This window comes from Protopterus annectens, chromosome 8.part0, assembly GCF_019279795.1.
Source record: "Protopterus annectens isolate FY-2018-M chromosome 8.part0, PAN1.0, whole genome shotgun sequence".
Taxonomy (NCBI): Eukaryota; Metazoa; Chordata; order Ceratodontiformes; family Protopteridae; genus Protopterus; species Protopterus annectens.
In genome coordinates this window covers 1,131,741,593-1,131,760,145 of record NC_056741.1, presented here as the reverse complement: position 1 = coordinate 1,131,760,145, position 18,553 = coordinate 1,131,741,593, and positions in this window count along the sequence as shown.

Below are 18,553 nucleotides of genomic sequence, written 5' to 3'. Positions count from 1 at the left end.
CATTTAACAGAATGAGCTACTGAGTCACTCTGGTGTATTCGAGTTTAAAGGCTATAAACATTCCAAAAGTGACTAGTGTACTTGGTAGTTACTAGAAACCTATTAAAATACACGGCCCTGTAGTGCTGACCCTGGCACTCCAGTCACAGATCCCCCCCACCCACATGAGCTGCACCGAGCTGAAAACATAAGCCTGCAAAACCCCAGCCTTGAATTAGGCTTCTGATGCAAGCTTTATTTAACATTTTACCTATTTATTTATGTTTTTTTTTTTTTATTTATTCATTTTTTTACTTGACTAAACTCCCACTGGGCTGGCAGAGAGGCTACCAATTGTTGTCGTGCTGCCCACACCACAAACACCACCAGGGAAAAATGAGATGACTAAGTCCAACTCCCCAATGACCACACTGCTCACCGACTGACCTACAACCCACCTAAATTATTTACTCCATTTATTTTTAAATGCCACCAGCATTACCGTGCATATGCACAATCCTTCTGGGTCGATAGAGAGCCTCTGAACAGCTGCCACACATCATGAACACCACCAAGGACAAATGAGACAAACTTCAATTCCCCAACAACCACCACCGCTCACCGACGCCACTGATGCACCCACCCACTTAAATTAATGATTAATTTTTAATTTTAATTAATTTTGTTTTTATAATATGGCCACTGGCGCAACACGCATGCACAAACAGCTGTTAATGGCCTGCCAAATGCTCACAAAACACCACTACCACAAACAAAACCAGGAAAACAACCATACACATGTAAAAAGGCACAACAAAACCACTGCAGCCAAGAACTCTGAACGTGAGACCCGACACATGGAAAAAATACTTTATAAAAAGACAAACCACTGCACAGCCTTCCTTCAGCCCCTAACCACCAATGAACAAACAACTTATCAGCCGAGCACCCCTGAAAGCCGTGCCACCTCCCCCAAACCACAGACCACCAACGAATACTGAAAACCATAAAATTACATACACCACTAACCACCAACGAGAACCAAATAATGAGAATTAAACCTTGTACTTTGCGAAAATAAATAACTAAACTATTTCTCATCACAGTGAGCTACTAGGGAACTGCTAAGGACCCTTCCAGTCAATCCAAACACAACATTCCCACTGCCTTCTCTTACCTACCAACCCTAGGATCCCTACATTGAGCCATCACTCTCCCTGAAGCAGAAGAAGAGTGAGAGGAAAGAAAAAAAAAACTTCTATACCTACATCTTCTATTGCATTCCTTGTAAAACAACAGTAACTGCTTACTTTCTTGCCTGTGTAACCACCCAAGGCCTACCTTACTCCCCTTAGGTCATCTGGGACGTGATCCTGCTTCAACAAGATCACACCAAATGTGACTCCCAACAAATAAAACCTACCTCAAAAGCCTACAGGACCCACCCCCAAACTTACCTCACGTCCTCCCTCAGCCTCCAACCTGTTTAACCCTTTCTTACCCACTCCCTACAAACTCACTTACTACCAGCTTACTTCTTTCTTACATCCCAGCTCCCTCCCATCATTAAAAATGTGCCGTGACAACTTTCGTCTGTTCCAAATTTCATTTAGTCCCACCCTGTCTATACATCTGCTGACATATTTAGCAAATATATAAAAGGCAGCAAGCCAAATAAAAAGATGCTTACATGGGAAGACTGTATGTAGTTCCCATATGATGAAAGTACAGAAAATCCATTTCTCACATTGGCTACACTTTATGCATGACAAAAAATATGGCTTTAGTTTTATGGAAGCTTTTTATTTTCTAAATGCTATTTTTTGAAGGTTACACTTATCAACATTGACCTCTTCCTAAATCTGACATATAATTTCAATAAAATAAATGTCCACTTGTATATACATTTTTATACATTTAAAATTATTCACTACAAACATCATGTATAAACTCAGTCCATATATGGAAATGTCTAATGTATTTATTTATTTATTTATTTTCAACTGCCAGCTTTCCATTCTAGTTTGATCCATTCTTTATACTGTGACACTTGCCCCTCTCATCTTTATTTGTCAGCTATCTCTACATTTTCTTTGCTATTTAACTTTCCATTTTGCATCCCATTTTGGTTTAACATTTTGACCCTACTCAGTCCTTCCTACATGTTTTATCCTTTGTCTTAGTTTCTCCATCCATACTTAGATGATATTCCCCTGACTTCCACCCCTTAGTAATTTCCCTTTTTAAGCAACCTTCCATTAATAACATTTCTTTCCTTTTTCATCTTCTCCACACCTTCTGTCCTTTATCTGTTCCATGCAAGCACAACAATCATTCCTCAACAACCTCCTTAATACATACTTTATTCCACATTTCTTTCACATTATACCACATTATTTGTAACATTTTACAACACAATATATGAAAAAGTTCCACCCCTTTTTCCCCCACACCTTCAACACTAGATTTTCTCATTTATCTTCTGTGTCTAGTCTATTTGCAGTACTATGCCCATAGCTGTGATATTTTAAGACCTTCACCACTTACCTCATTCCATTTCTCATCTTTTGCCCACAACTCACTTTCTATAATTCACAAATCCTTCAGTTTACCAGAACTGAATATCTTTCTCTTCTCAATCAAATCCTTATATATTCAGCTTATCTTTCTTTTATCTTTTGCTTTCATTCAGATCCTTTACCTCCTGTTATTTGTGCTCCATTTGTTCTACTCACTTTTATTTTGTCCCCTATTATCCTCTTGACCATTCATCTGTATACCCATGATCCCAAATTCCAAAGATCAAAAGACCAAAGACCAAACACCAAACCCCCTCTTATTTGCTTAAAATTCCTGAATTGCTCATTTCACCCTCTTCTTGCAGTATTATAGCACTTTCAGTCCTCTCTGCCGTAGCACCTTCCTAAACACCAGCTGCTAATGTTCACTTACTGCAACCTTAATTCTAATCATAACTCTCAGCTGCCCAGATTTTCACAGAATGTCAAGATGTTTGCCTCATACTTGCTGTCTGTTCTTCATGAAATGTGCGTTTTTCTGGCAAATCACTGAAAATTGCAATTACTAAATAATGTTTCAGACATCATATCCTTTAAAAATGCATGTAAGCACACATCCTGTCATTCTAGCAACTTTCTATGTTTATGAGTACATAAGAACAATATTTAAAACCTGTCCATATTTTGGATTTGTCGTCCCATTATGTTAGTTCTTGTCCAGATTTTTTGAGCTAAGAGGGTGAGAGATGGGATTCTAATACCCTGTGGTCCAAGGGTGTCCTTCTTCACAAATATTTTCAGGTCTACCTCCATTGCCCTATCTTCCTTAATATACCCCCCCTCTTCTTATCATTATCTTCCCACATTTTCCATATAACCCTCTAGCTTTCAATACCCCTAGTCTTTATACAGTATTTACTGCCACTGTATTCTTCTGAAATTCTGGCTTGCCCAATCCCTCCATGTACTTCCTTGTGCAGAACCTTTCTTTCCCAAGAATACTTCTTTTCCCTTTCCTAACAAATCAATCACACTGCGTCTCCCCAGCCATCCTGCTAATGTCATATCTGCATATATCTTAATAAATAGATCACTAAAGGAAACACTGTCAGTCTTACTGCCTCTAACTCCAATTTATCACATTCACCTGGCCCACCCAATTATCTACATCTCTTTTACAGTATAATACAATTATTCCCAATTCTTTCTCTTTATCTTTTCCACTGTAGGGTATACATTAACTCCCATTGACTACAGCAAACCTACTGCTACTCCTATTACTATGGGTATTCTAGGATGGTACTCTAGACCTGATTCTCTACCAGACTATTCAAAGATCTTTAACACTCGTGACAGCATCCCTTCCAGTGCAGTTATAGAAAACATGGTTATATTAGTTCTTTTCTCTTTAACTCTGTCAAATGCCTATCAATGTATTTATACACTGGGCTAATGTTTCTATAACCGGTGTAATTTTTTTCTATAACAAGGATAAAGAACCCCAAGGATAAAGGACAGCCCTGTCTTTTTCCTTCTCTCTAACCTTACCATATACAAGACACTCCTGTTTACCCTGATACAAGAATTTGAATCCTTATATAGTGCTTTGAAACACTGTGCAGTCTCTTTACCTTCAAAACTTGCTCTAGAGTTTTCAACATAAAAGCCATGTTTACCAAATGGAAAACATTTTGAATATCTACAAGCACCACTAGTGCTCCCTTTCTCTCTTCCCTCTCATACCAACTCAGAAGTTTAATAATAGCCACAAATGATCTGTGCATGACATACCTTTCACAAAATTTTAGAGGCATAACCTCATGTATTTTGCTTGAAAGGTATCCAGTCTAGAGGCCATTTTTCCAGCCATTATTTTTCATTGTTATTACATAATGAAATTGATATACAATTTGCAGGGTCTATCATCCCCCCTTCTCTTATATATAGTACTGCCATCTCTGTTTGCCACATAGACTTCAGCATCGTTCAACCCTAGGCTGCTTTATTTCCATCTCATTCACTTACTCCTGCCTCACTCTATTCCTCCATATTACTTTGGATCACATCATAACATTCTGTCTGATCCAGTCCTCTCCATTTGTATCTCCCTTCTACATCATAGTCACACAGAAGTGATCTGGCAGTCCCTCATTCACATATGTCTGTATCTTCCATTTCAAGCAAGGTTATCACTTTCAAAATCCCATTTTGTCTTCTTATCTGCTTACCATTCTTTCTACTAAATGACACCTTTCTGACATTTCCACATTTTTCCATCCATGCGTCCAGCACTCCTATCCTTTTCCTTCATTTTTCTAAGTGCTTCTGACATTACAAATTAAATTCTGGCTTCCCAGATAACCTGTGCAACACTACATTAATATCCACTGTCCACATTACCCTATCACCTTGATGCTTCTTCCCTGTTTACATTTGGGCTGTAATATGAACCCTACACTGCACTCCTCTCTTAAAATGCACTTCTGCACACCACTTGTCTACCATTCTCACCTCTTACACTTTCATCATATCACTCACATCTGATCTCTTTTTCTAATATTCCAAGCCTTCTTTTATTTCCTATGAGGACACAATCCATTCCCATCCATTTGATACCTTTTTCTGCATCTTCACTGTTTTCACTCATAGACAACTTAAGTTCCTGTAAGCACACTATATCCAGTCCTTCGATCTGAATTCTACTCAACATATCTTCACATTTTATAGGAGCATTATGTTCACATTTGACCTCATACCCTCAACACCTTCCCCCTTCTGTGCTACTCTTTCCTTCTGAGTAGATGAACTCTAAGTACATTTGGGGAAGCTGCATGGGTGTATCAATGTGCCCATAACCTCATACCCAAGAAGTCAAAGTCATTGCTTACCATCTGCCTTAGCAGTCGACTTGAATATTGATCCCTGTATATTGTATTCTTCATCTCCTTGACTTTGTTCATTGTCCTTCCTCTATCTCACTAACTCCCAGCCCATACATCAGTTCTTGCCATTAAAGCTTTCTTCAACTAATATCCATATGTATTGCATCATTATCTTACCTTTTCAAATGTCTCTTCTTGTGCCTCTAATAATGTCACTGTGAAACTTATGGGGCTGGCAGTAACAGTTTTGTGCCTTAACATATACACTATACTAATTCTACTGTAACTAAATTCGTATAATGCTTGTGCCTTAGTTATTTATAATGCGGACACCCTCTCGTAACCTATAGATATAACAAATTAAATTGAAATTGCATTGATCTGCCAATGTTATTTTATAAATTTACATAATACAGGATAACCCCCTCTATTTTATTCCTTCTACATAGGCTAAATAGGTTCACCTATGTGACTCATTAAGCTATAAAATGTACTCTACAATTATCAGTGAAGTTCAGAATATTTTCGGGATAACACATTGTTTCCAGATACTTCTTTTGCTGTTTGTTTTACAGAGAGTTTAGATGAACATTATATCAAAAATCAACCTGAGATTCTATCTCTTCAACTCACTCATGCCTAAAAAGTCTTTTTTGTACCTCAAGTATACACCTATACTATACTGAGTTATGATGTCCAGAACCTTTTGAGGTCTGGCTTCTATAACTAAGTGACTTACCAGCCAATAATATGCAGTATTAGAAAGTGCAAGGAGTTATTAACAAAATAACACTAGAACTCTTGGTCTAGAATGTCCGACAGTGGAAAAAATTATCTTTGTTTGCTTATTATTCATATTTTCAAATTTATGTTCATATTTTCATACGTAGGAGATGCACATGTAATTGAGGTATATGGTATGAAACACCAATGTGGGAGACAAGACAATCTACTGTCAGTGCTGGTTTATATCACCCTTTACTGAAAATATTGCTAATTGTTTATAGTAATTATGAAAATAAGCAACATTTACATATGTTCTCAATACTTCAGAAATAGAGCGACTTACATACTGTTGCACATCATTATGTGAAACCTTAGATGTTGTTTAAGAAGCTGTCTTTGAAGTTTGAACTGTAAGTTGTGCATCTTGAGAAATATCCAGTGTTATTTATAGTGCTAATGATACAATTAAGCATATGTTTTCATATTTCTGTAAATATCTCAATAAACATGCACTTATAGAGAAAATATTGTCATGTGAAAACATATGTCTGATTAATAAAATTGTTCTTACAATTTATGTCTAGGTTGTACTGTTTTCAAGATATGAAAATATGTGATCATTTACAAGAAATATAATTTGGGGCTTGTGTGCATTATAATATCTTAGAGTATTTTTGGAAAAGGCAATGAAAGTACAGACTCTTATTATTGTAAAGAATACTTCATGCTGAAAACATTGCTGTTGGTACAGCTTTAATAGCTTTTATTGTTCACAAAATATTTGCATTCGTTTATCTTACTCTTTTTAAGCTTATTTCTCAGAAAGTGCCCTGGAATGCAAGATGTGTATAGACTGCTAGAAATGTCACATTCCATGCCACATAGGTCTTGAGTTGATTAAAAAATATGAACAAGTACACTGTAACCTATGTTGAAAGTCTGACATCAAACCATGCTTTTTTGGACCATGAAAATTTAAATGAACTGAATTGAGTTGACCATAGTACGTGTTCATTATTTGCTCACCGCAGACAAAATCCACTCTTTATTATTTCATATCGGATCTTCTAACATCAAAAAATGCATTAGTTCATAACATTGTCCCCAGAATTTCTCCTTATAGAGAATATCTTTGGTCAGCCATTGTCTTATGTTGATACTGCGGGTCCTGCCCCCTCTCCATCTTACAAAAATCAAAAGTCTTACCTTCTGTAAAAGTCCTAACAGCTTTTATTAACTTCCCTACATCATCCTCCTGCACCCTGTGTCAGTGCTGTATGTCCATTGCAGGGTTTACTTACCACCTTCCAGTATTCTCGAGGACTTTTTCATATAGCTGGAGCAAAAAGAGATCTTAACAAAATCCCAGGAGGTCATGCCGCCACACTATCCAGTGGGGGGATTTTTCTTTTATGCATTATCCTCTTTCCCCCCTCCTCATGGTTCCTTGGTCCCATTGTGAGGGTGGGCATACAATGGGGATGTGTTGCCATATGACCCCTGACTCCACAGCAGTTTAGTCAAAGTCACCACTCTAACCTTCCTTAAAATATGCCTCATTCTCATATGTCCCTAGTCTCCAACATGTACCCTCTCCCCTGGGATGGAAATGTCCATCCTTCGCTGCCAAGCCAGCAGTTACCCAAACCACTAATTGAATCCAGTTTGATTGAGTCATAGTCAAGGCTTTAGCCCTCTATACTACCAGAGTGGGTACAAGTCCCAAAAACGGATGCACCTCTTTCTATTGATGCTTGTATTTGCCTTGTCTTTCAGCTTTACCAAATGTCTTCATACTCTTGCTTCTTCTTCTATCATTGTCTCTTCCCCTCCTCCTCCAAACTACATACTTTTTCCAAAATAAAGAATAAAATAGATGCATGCTGAAGCACCATTTGTCCTAGGCACCCATGCTTAAAGTCCCACACGTACTACACATTGCTATGCCTCTTGGAAGGTAAGAACCTGGTGTACTTTTTATAAACCAGCTGGCAATCCTCAGGGCCTTTTCCATCTGCCTAAGTTTGGGTCTCTCTAGACCCTCCTGTTTCTACTTGTTCTGCTCCTGCATGTTTTAGGTCACCACCTCTTTCATCTCACTACACTCCTCTGCCTCTTTCTCCTCTCTCAGTTCATCTCAGCTGATCCACAACAACTAACTTGGTTTTGTTTATTTCTAGGCTCATTAGGTGCAATCTACCTTTATACTCCCCCTTCATTCCATCTCCTTGTACATGTTTACATTTTTTTACAAGGGGTACTCTGGTCAGTGACTCTTATTTCTGTTAAAGCAAATAAGGAGATGTAAGCCTGCCACCTTTTCTCTTGCTTCTACTGTACTATATTTTCATCACCCCATCACCCATTGGTGCTGCTAACTGTCTCTTCTGTTGGTTTGAGTGCACCACTTGTTGATGGGACACTGCATACTTCAGCAGTACTCCTCCTGTCTGTCCTACCTTCACTGGTATACCTCTCCTACTGACACTTAGTGGTAGCCACTCCCACTATTTATTTATTTCTATTATTATAGCTACATAAAATCTGATAGATTTTTCTTTAGTGTGACAGTAGTAATCCCTTTCCTTGCCATTTAATTCTTATAATTGCCTGGTAAAGCAGACTGCACACAGCATTTCTTGTTCCATCTGCCATAATACTGGCCCCATCTCCACTGTCTTTTGGTGCACCAAGGCTAAAAATTCCACTACAACTTTAACACTTCTGTTTTCCATTATCAGACCTCTCTTCCAAGCTGATTGCCTAACAATCCAGTCTTCAGTTTGGTGGTAATGCATCTTAACAATGATGTGTCTACCTCTAGTTCCTTCCCCACATTGTCCATGGCATCAATTTGTGTATCCCAACCTCCACTCCCATTCTCCAAATTTGTTACCTAGGCTTGTACAACATTTGCAATAGTTTCTCCTCCACTCTTTCTGCCATCCAATACATTTCTAAAATTGCTAGTTGAAGCTCTGTTCCCCAGGTTATCCATTTTATACTAACTTTATCCAACTATTAGTCGATTTCCATTAGTTTATTTTCATGTATCCCCCCAACTAGCCTCTGTAACTTTTATTCTTGCTAACAGTGCCTTTGGCTCAAGTCACCTCATCTTCTATTTTTACATAACCCACAGTTGCTTGCATTGCCCCTACATACTCTACATTAGCACTGAGTTTCTTTAAAAAATCACACTATACCTATCATCTTGGTTGGCCATAATTTCCCCTAGTTCTCCTTTGATTTACTTTCAAGTTGTCAGTTTTTAGCTATATGTTTCTTTTCTTTTTTTTTTGTTCATTTTCATCAATACCTGTAGTCTCCAGTTCTTAGCCACACAATGCTGCAATTTAGTTAGTTGTGTAGCTTTCTATTTGTAATTAAATTCCATTCATAGGGTTCTATGCCTCTAGACTACTTAGGGATTACTCTGTACATTCTTCACTTCCCCTGTTTTCACATATGCCATTAGACCCCCCCCCTCCTTCTGAGTTGCTTAAAATCATTTTTTGATTTTTTTTCACCTCCTTTCTACTCCCTATTTCATAGCACTTTATTGTATTTCACAAGTTTTTTCACTGTGATTACATACTACTCCAAATGACCACTCAACATTTTTCGCTAGCTATTACTCACCGTCTGGATCTGATTTACCCCCCACCCCATGCTGCCCTTAATCCATTTGCCCTTGTTATTCATTTTCCTTTGTAGCTAAAACTAATCTTCAGCTCCTCAATCCCCCAACTTAACTACAACCACTTGCACGCCAATGACTTGATGTTGTGCCAAAACTGCACTGTTCTATCATGCTACTTCTTAGGTTGGTAGGTTCATAGGAGGTTACTAGGCTAGCGGCCCTAGAGCCTTTACAAGCCTAGCCATGTTAATCCCAGTTGTCACCATTTGTTCTTTTTGGCTAGTTTGCAGAACAAATGTATGAACAGAGTGAGTTTAGTAATCAACACCCGCTACCCCTGTCCATGAGGGACATGGGTGCCACCCCAGGGGCAAATTTGTGATTTTCCATCCAATTATCTACATTGCGTTTGAATATGGTCATTGAGTAGCTCTGTTTTACATGAATATTCCAGAGAAGCAGCAGACTCTGGGAGACATATCTGTCTCCCCAGCATGTTCTGTTAAAGTCACAGACTAGGTTAAGATCTTTGGAGTGAGTGACTCTTGTCCCATTTGACTTGCAGATGTGCAGCATTTCCCTTAGGGCAGGGTCAAAGATTGTTCTATAGGCCAGGCACATCTCAGCAGCCTAAAAGATACAGAGTAAAGTGACAGGGCTTTTAGCCTGTCCATGTAGGTCATGGCTTGGAGTTCCTGCATTTTCTTAGTGAAAAACCTCTGAGTTCTGGTGAAGTACATGCAAAAGAGTGCATTATACTCCATTAGTGGTCTGGTGAGTGTTGAGTACAGTTATAGCATCCCCCTGACTGGATGCTATGTCCTTGCTTATGTGGTGTGCTAAATTAGAAGCCTTTCCTTACCACTGTGGAAACTTAGTGGTCAATGTTCAGATTGCTATCAACGTGTCTTCCCAAGTCTCGCACCAGCACCACTGGGTTGGAATTCAGGGAGGTGCTGTCAATATTGCAATTTGTAGGGAATTCTGTTTTGCCAAAGGTAATAATAATGCATTTTCTGCATTTAGTTTTAGACCATAGCTTTGGCACCAATCATTCATTTGGTTTAGCACTTCTAGTAATATGTTGACAGCATTAGGGGACTCAATAATTGCTCCCAGTTTGCAATCATCAACGAACTTGGTGAACCAGAGGCCATCTACTTTTGCCTGAACTTATGAGAAATAGATGCTGAACAGTAAGGGGCCCAGCACAGACCCATGTGTTACTCTACTGGTGATGGGTCTACTGGTTGAGGTGAAGTCACCAATTTTTACAGAGTGCGTTCTGTTGGTGAGCCAGTTGACTACCCATCTAGTAATGTAAGGGTTAACCCCATCTGGGAGAGTTTCTGAATGATGCCAGAGTGTGAGATTGTGCCAAAAGCTTTGGCCAGGTTGAGATAGGTTATGTGTACTGTCTTACCTTCATGCATGGCTTTGGTGACATTCTCAAAGAAGCCTACCAGGTTTAATAAGCATGATCTACTTTGGCCAGGTTGAGATAGGTTATGTGTACTGTCTTACCTTCATGCATGGCTTTGGTGACATTCTCAAAGAAGTCTACCAGGTTTAATAAGCATGATCTACCTGTAATAAAGCCAGACTGGGTTGGGTCCAGCATTTGGAGATCACCTATGTCCTTGTTCATGAGTGCCTTGATAACACTTTCCATGGCCTTGCAGATGAGGCTGGTTAGACTTATAGGTGTGTAGTTCCCAGGGTCAGTTGATGGCCCACCTTTGTGCAGGGATATTACTGTTGCTGTTCTTCATTTTGAAGGAACATAGTCAATTCTCAAGCTATGATTAAAAAGAATGCCAAGTGGGTCTGCTAGGTCTTGTTTTAGATTGTTTAGTAAACAACCTGGGATATCATCTGGTCCCATTGGGGCTGTATGTTTGGGTTTGGTGAGATGCAGAGATGACCTGTTCTGTAGAGATACTAGGCAGATGACTGGTGTCAGGTATGCTTTGGGATATGGTAGGTGGGCAGTGGGGGGTGATATTTGGACTGAATCTGTCAGCTAGCAGGTTGGAGATATCTTCCAGTGTAGTATGAGTGATCCCATCTACAACCAGTTCAGCACATAGTGGGCATTCCCTTTTAGACTTCAGACATGGTTAAAGAATGCCTTATGATTATCCTTGGCTTCCTCTACAGAGTGATATCTCTCTTGCTTTTGGACAGCAGTTTTTTCCTCTTGTTATATAATCTGTTTGTACTTAAAATCCACCATGGTGGCTTGTTTTCACAGGAAGACCTAGTATTTTTCTAGTCAGGTACAGCAGAGTTTATGCAGTCACTTAAGTGTTTGTACAGGGCATTTTTGTACACTTCTGCATAGTGATTATTGATGTCTATGATTGTGGGTGGTATGAATTTTTTTATACTGCTGCTTATTACACTGTATTTAGCTTTGTTAAAGTTTTTTATAATTTTTGTTCTTGTGAGGGTGTCAGTTCCAGTAGCTACTTCAAACAAGATTGATTTGTGACCTGACCTAACCAGGGAGGGAATCACGCATGGGGAAATACAGTGACCCCTCTATGTTGGTGAGTACTATGTCCAGAGCATTAGATGCCCCTAGTGGGGGTGCATACTATCTCTTCCAGAATATTTGTGTTAAAGAAGTCCAGGAACCTCTGGGCAAGCATGTTTTTGCGTGTGTATGTCCCCCAGTTTATGGAAGGATAGTTGAAATCTCACATGACTAAGGTATTGGACTGTATGGCAATGGATTCCAGTAAATCAAGATAGGCGGTGTGCTTATCCTGGTTTATGGTGGGGGATCTATAGCTAGCAATGATGTGGTATAGTACTTTCCCAATAGTTAATTGGAAAAGTAGCTCCCAGTGCATTCTTCTTCCTTAAGCAGCAATCTTCTTCAGTGTTTCATAGTGCCTCACCTAGCTTTATGGAAATTAACACTGAGGTCTGTTTTCTGCATTTTTAAGAATATCTAAGAGGTACTGCTGGTGAGGACATTGCCATGCATCAACATTTTCATTTTTTTTAGTGACAGTAAATTAATAAATATCAAAAGTAGTAGGAGACCTATAACTGATATCTGTTATCCACACTGGATGAAAGAAGAAACTCTTCCTAAGTGTGTACCACAGTCTCAAGCAGCACAGCATTTCCTCAATAAGAGTTGAAAGTGACTTTTGAGGAGCCATGACACAAGAAACCATGGTTCACAGATTCATAGGTACATACTAGGATAACAACATCCAGGGCATATATAAGCCTAGACTTACAAGCCAACCCAATTCCGTATCTATGTATCATAAGCATTTATTAGGAGGAGGTATGTTAGTTAAGAAGTCTCTAGAGGTTATGTGATTGCGGGTATGTTATTTTGGGCATAGTTACTTTCTGCCTCTGTCTATCAGACACATTCAGGCCAGAACCAGGGTGAACTTCCAATTTCTCATCCATTGGTCAAGTTATATTTAAAAAGGGTTAGAAACAGACTCCACTTTACACGGATAGGGGGTCTATTCCAGAGCATGAGGATCCTCTGAAACACATATCGGTCTTGCTGACATGTCTTATTTATGGCACAAGCAAAATTTAAATCCTTGGATCTAGTAGTGCTGATGCTGTTCATTTTGTGAATGTGCAGAGACCAAGAATTGAGATAGGACTTTAAGGAAATGTATATAGGACAATGTGCTTGTACCCTAGATTTTTCTAGAAAGGAAGCTTTGGGGGCATTCCAACTGTTCCATATGTCTGGTCAGGTATATGCCAGAAGGAGCATTTTACTAAACGAGGGGTCTGATAAGGGCAAATAAAGTGGCATTATGACTTTCTTGGATCTGGTTGCCATGCCCTTACTTATAAATTGGGTCATATAGAATGATTTTCTTACTATCTTGGCCATATGTTGATCAAAGGCTAGATTACTATCTACATATGTTCCTAGATCTGCAACTATCAGTTCAGCTCTTAGGGGTATCTTATTGATGAAGTAATCACCCTGGATGGCAGTTTTAGCAAAAGGCACTATAATGCACTTCTTGGTATTGAATTTTAATCCATGACTTTGGCACCAGTCAGTTGTCTGTGTTAAAGACACTTGTAAGATATTGGTGTCATGTAGGGAAACTATGATAGCTCCCAAACTGCAGTCATCTGTGAACTTGGTCAGCTAAAAGTCCTTGATATTAGCTATTAACTCTGAAACATAGATGCAGAATAGGAGTGGTCCTAATACAGAGCCCAGAGGAACCCACGCTGCTGACTGGTCTCGTAGTAGAGATGATCTCACCAATGCTGACTTCCTGGGTCCTGTCTGCTAGCCAGCTAGCAATCAAACAAGTTATGTAGGGTTTTATGCCAAGTTTGGTGAGTCTGTCAACTATATCTAAGTAAAGTATTGTATAAAATGCCTTAGCCAGGTCCAGTTAGGCAGGGTGCACCATGTTCTCCTCATTCATTGCCTTGGTGACCTTCTCTAAGGCGTTAACCAGGTTTAGTAGGCATGAACCTCACTTAACAAAGCGGAACTGGATTGGATCTACTGTCTGAAGGTTGCCTATGTCTTTGTCTAGGGTCAGTTGATGGCCTACCCTTTTGAAGTTGGATAACTGTTGCACTCCTCCATTCTAATAGTACAAAGCCTGTTTTGAAGCTTTAGTTGAAAAGTGACTTGTGGTCCTAATTGATCATGGTTAAAGCTATTTAGGAAACATTCCAGGATATTGTCAAGGACAACTGAGGCTGAGTTTTTAGCCTTAGCCAGAGCTGCCAGGACCTGTTAATACCTAGGTGGTTATGCCAGTAGATATTTCATGAAGGGAGGCAGCAGGGGAGTTGAAGGTGAAGTTTGAGCTGAATTTGTCAGATAGCAAATTTGTTATGTTGCTTTGGTCAGTGGAGCTGGCACCTTTGACCACCAATTTGGCACACGGATGTGTGTTGTATTTGATATTTCAGACATAACTGTAGAAGACCTTGTGTTTATCTTTAGTCTGTGAGACTATCTTGACCTCACATTTGATCTTGTTGGACTTAATTAGCCCTCTTAGTTTCCTGTTTAGTTTGTTGAGAAAGTGCCTATCATTATGGGAGTTGCTCTTCTTGATTTTAGCCATGACTTTTTCCTCTTGTTATATACACTGTTGAGGTTAGGATTCCACTAGTGTGGTTTGTTTTTAGAGTTTGCTTTGGTCTTACTTCTAGTAGGTACAGCAGCCTCTATAAAGCCATTTCCATGGTGGATCGCGTCTCTGTAAATCATTCATCATAGGTTGCTGTGAACCTGGGGTTGAGAGGGGCATTACATTTTGGCAAACTATCGCTTAATAAAATGTAGTTTGCTTTGTAATAGTTCCTACATTTTCAGGACTTGCTGGGGTTACTGAGTTGTTTTTTTTATTTTTCAAGAAGACAGGTTTGTGGTCTGACATCACCAGTAAAGATGTAGCATGGGGGGGGGAGAGGGGGGTACAGCTCTCCCATATGGGCAAGTACCAAGCTCAGTATGTTTGAACTAACTTATCAAGGGTATTTCGGTTAATAAAGTTGAGAAATTGTTGTGCCTATCCGTATGAGATACTGTATGTCTTCCATTGTATAGAGGGGGACTTGAAGTCTCATATGAATAGGACATTTGGTTTAATGGTGAATGTCTCTGGTAGATCTTGGTATGAGCTATGGGATTCTAGGGAAAAAAAAGGTGAACTATAGCTTGCTAGGATATGGTGTGAGACTTTGTCTCGTAAATTGCACATGGATAAATTCTGGGGCATCATCCTGTTTAACCAACCTAGAATTATGCTTGTTTCTGATACAGACTGAGGCTCCTCCACCTTTTGTTCCTGTCTGTGTAGTTGATGGTCCAAAGGCACTGAAGTCTTCCACTTCCGGAGTACTTTCTGAAGATTTAAACCATGTCTCAGTAATGGCACAGCTATCTATATTCTCCAAACTTGTGAGAGCTTGTGGTGTCTGGAGTTTTTTGTTTAAGGTCTTAGCACTGAGCAGTAACACCTTTGGACTTCTTTGGTATTTTTTTGTTATGTCAGTAGGTTTGACAATGTGTCATTGGCTAAAAAAAGGGATTAATAAAGTTTTAGCTAATATTCAGAAGTCTAGGGGAGACTGATGCAGACCATCCTTTGCAAAGCAATGTGGTTTCTTAACCATGTCCTCCCATGCTGACAAATATTGAATCTCCCTGGAAAAAACAACAGAAACTAAGTCAATTATTAAAGTCAATTATGTTTTATTCATACTGTGGCATCAACCTTGGTGAAGTTAGAATGCTACTCAATGCAAAGCACATACCTGCCTGAGACACATATTCAGAGAGATCAACAATGTCTCTTTTTATATAGTCCTAGGAAATAAGTCTCTTGTCATTAACACCCACATGGAAGAATCATACTGGTTCCTGTGGTGTAGTGACTTGAATGTGTGCATAACTTAGAGGATCTTGGCTTCAGATAAGCAACCAGCCATTATCTACTTGTTCATTCTAGTGAGTGGGCATCTGTGTGTAGTACAATGGACTCTCATATGACAAGAGTCAGGGATAATGTGTTTGTTTGCCTTATGTGCTTTGCTCTTGGGGCTCCATGGGGTGTAGGTTTCTATGTGGTATTTCATGTTGCTTTTGGTGTGCGAATTAAAGATTGCTGAAGATAAGGAGGTGCTGTTTATAAGTTTTGGAGGTCTTTAAAGTTTGGAAAGATTGCTTTTTAGTGCCTCAGCATAAGTTGGTCTATATGTGTCGGGAACATTATGTGTGGTAGATGTAGTTTGCATGTTTTTGACAATTTTGTTTGAAATTCTGCATGCGCATCTTTCACATACTGTGTTTGCTTTGTTTTTTAAAGATGAAATGGTTATTTGTGAACATGAGACAATTGCTACATTGTCTCAGGTTGTCCATATCTACAGAATTAGATGCAGAGACATTTGAAAATTGCATAACCATAAAAGTAAGAGTCAAACTGTACATTGTGTCTGTGAGGTAAACACAATAACTATTATATTATCCCCTGCCAATCCTCAAGGACCAACCTCCTGAAACTAATGACTTAATATAGGCCGGATGGATATTATAATCAATTCATCAAGTAAGCCTTTATGAGTCACAGAATCAAAGGCCTTTCTTAAGTTAAAAAAAAAAAAACTTTTAACTTCACAGTTGCATAATACTGAATCACAACTTGAAGCCTAATACTGAATCATAACTTGAAGCAAAATACTGAATCACAACTTGAAGCATAATACTGAATCACAACTTGAAACATAATACTGAATCACAACTTGAACAAACAGCTAAATTATTACAGCTGAATTATGATCATCTTGTTAAATCATCAGAGAAATGTTTCAATAATATGTGTCATCAACATGCATATTCTGGCAAATCAGAAAAAAAAACATTAGCTACCAAATGTAAATAATTTTAAAATCATAATCATCTATCAACTATACAACATGGTTGTGGCAAGTTGGTATGAGATTTTATCTTGCTGTATGCAGTTACTGTTTCAATTAGTGACATGCCTGTACGTTGCTGATGCTCTGAAATACTTAACCATGCAAAGACAGGAAAGTAAGCCACAAGGCAGGAGCTATCATAATAAAGAAAGCCTCTCATAAAGTTCTATCTTTATCATGGCATGATGTGTAAACAGAAATGTTACTATTCTCTTTTCATCTGCAATCATATGATACAAAATATCTTCCTTCTAAGAATGTATTTTATACATTACGTTCAAAATGATTTTATGTTACATATGTATAATCTGTGCTGCAATTGTCATTTTGTATACTGAATTTTGAGAATGTAAATATTAACATATCTGTGTATGTTTTGTAACCTGTTTTAATTGGCATTTGTTCATCATCTTAGAAATTCTTGAATATCTTGATATTTGTTTCACTGTTTTGTTTTGCACTGTTGTTACGGTTATTGCTTTACGGTCTTGGGTTGAGGATGAAAAGGGTCTGAGGTCCAGCAAACCTACAATTTTATTAAATGTAATAAATAAATAAATAAACTTTTTTCTCGACCTGCCATCTTTTTTTTTTTTTTTTTTTGCTTCCTGCAGCTGACCATCGGTTGCTACAAGGATCAGCCATCATTCAGTTAGTCTGTCGGATCCTCCTTAGCCACTTCTACACTCCATTTGATCCATTTCTAAAGCCAGTGTTGACATTATGGATGTTAGTGCAACATAAATAGATTGATACTGTCATTACACAACTCCCTCTCCACCTCTGGAAAAGATTCCTACTGCAACCAGTAACATGCATTATATCCCTTCAAATGAGAAACACAATGATTTGATTGTTATTCACAAAATAATTACAGATTTATCTCACTTAACCCTCTTCAAGAAAGGGTGTATAGTTATAAAGGTGGGTTCTCACAAGGCATAAATGGTCATAAGACTCAGCTACCGTGTAATTCCTGAGATCCTATGATCTTATTAGGCCCTTCTAACCTGCCTCCCTGAAAGCACATCTGTCTTGTCTCACTATCTTTTCACTTTTTGTAGACTCATTAAATCATGCTTTGAAGAAACATGTGATTTACATTATCTGTTTGAAAATAACTAGTTTATTAGAAGCAGAATTCTTAAAGGACTCAGGGAACAAACTTTTCTTTGCTTGATTCTTAGCTGTGATCTGGTATATTGCAGTGTCTATACTGGGGTGTACATAGAATTGCTATCTACATTTACTATTAATGTCTTTTGCACATTATGACAACTTCATTTTAAGTCAGACTATCCAAAGTAGTGCTCCAAGTCAGACGTAACAGGGCACAGATAACTGGA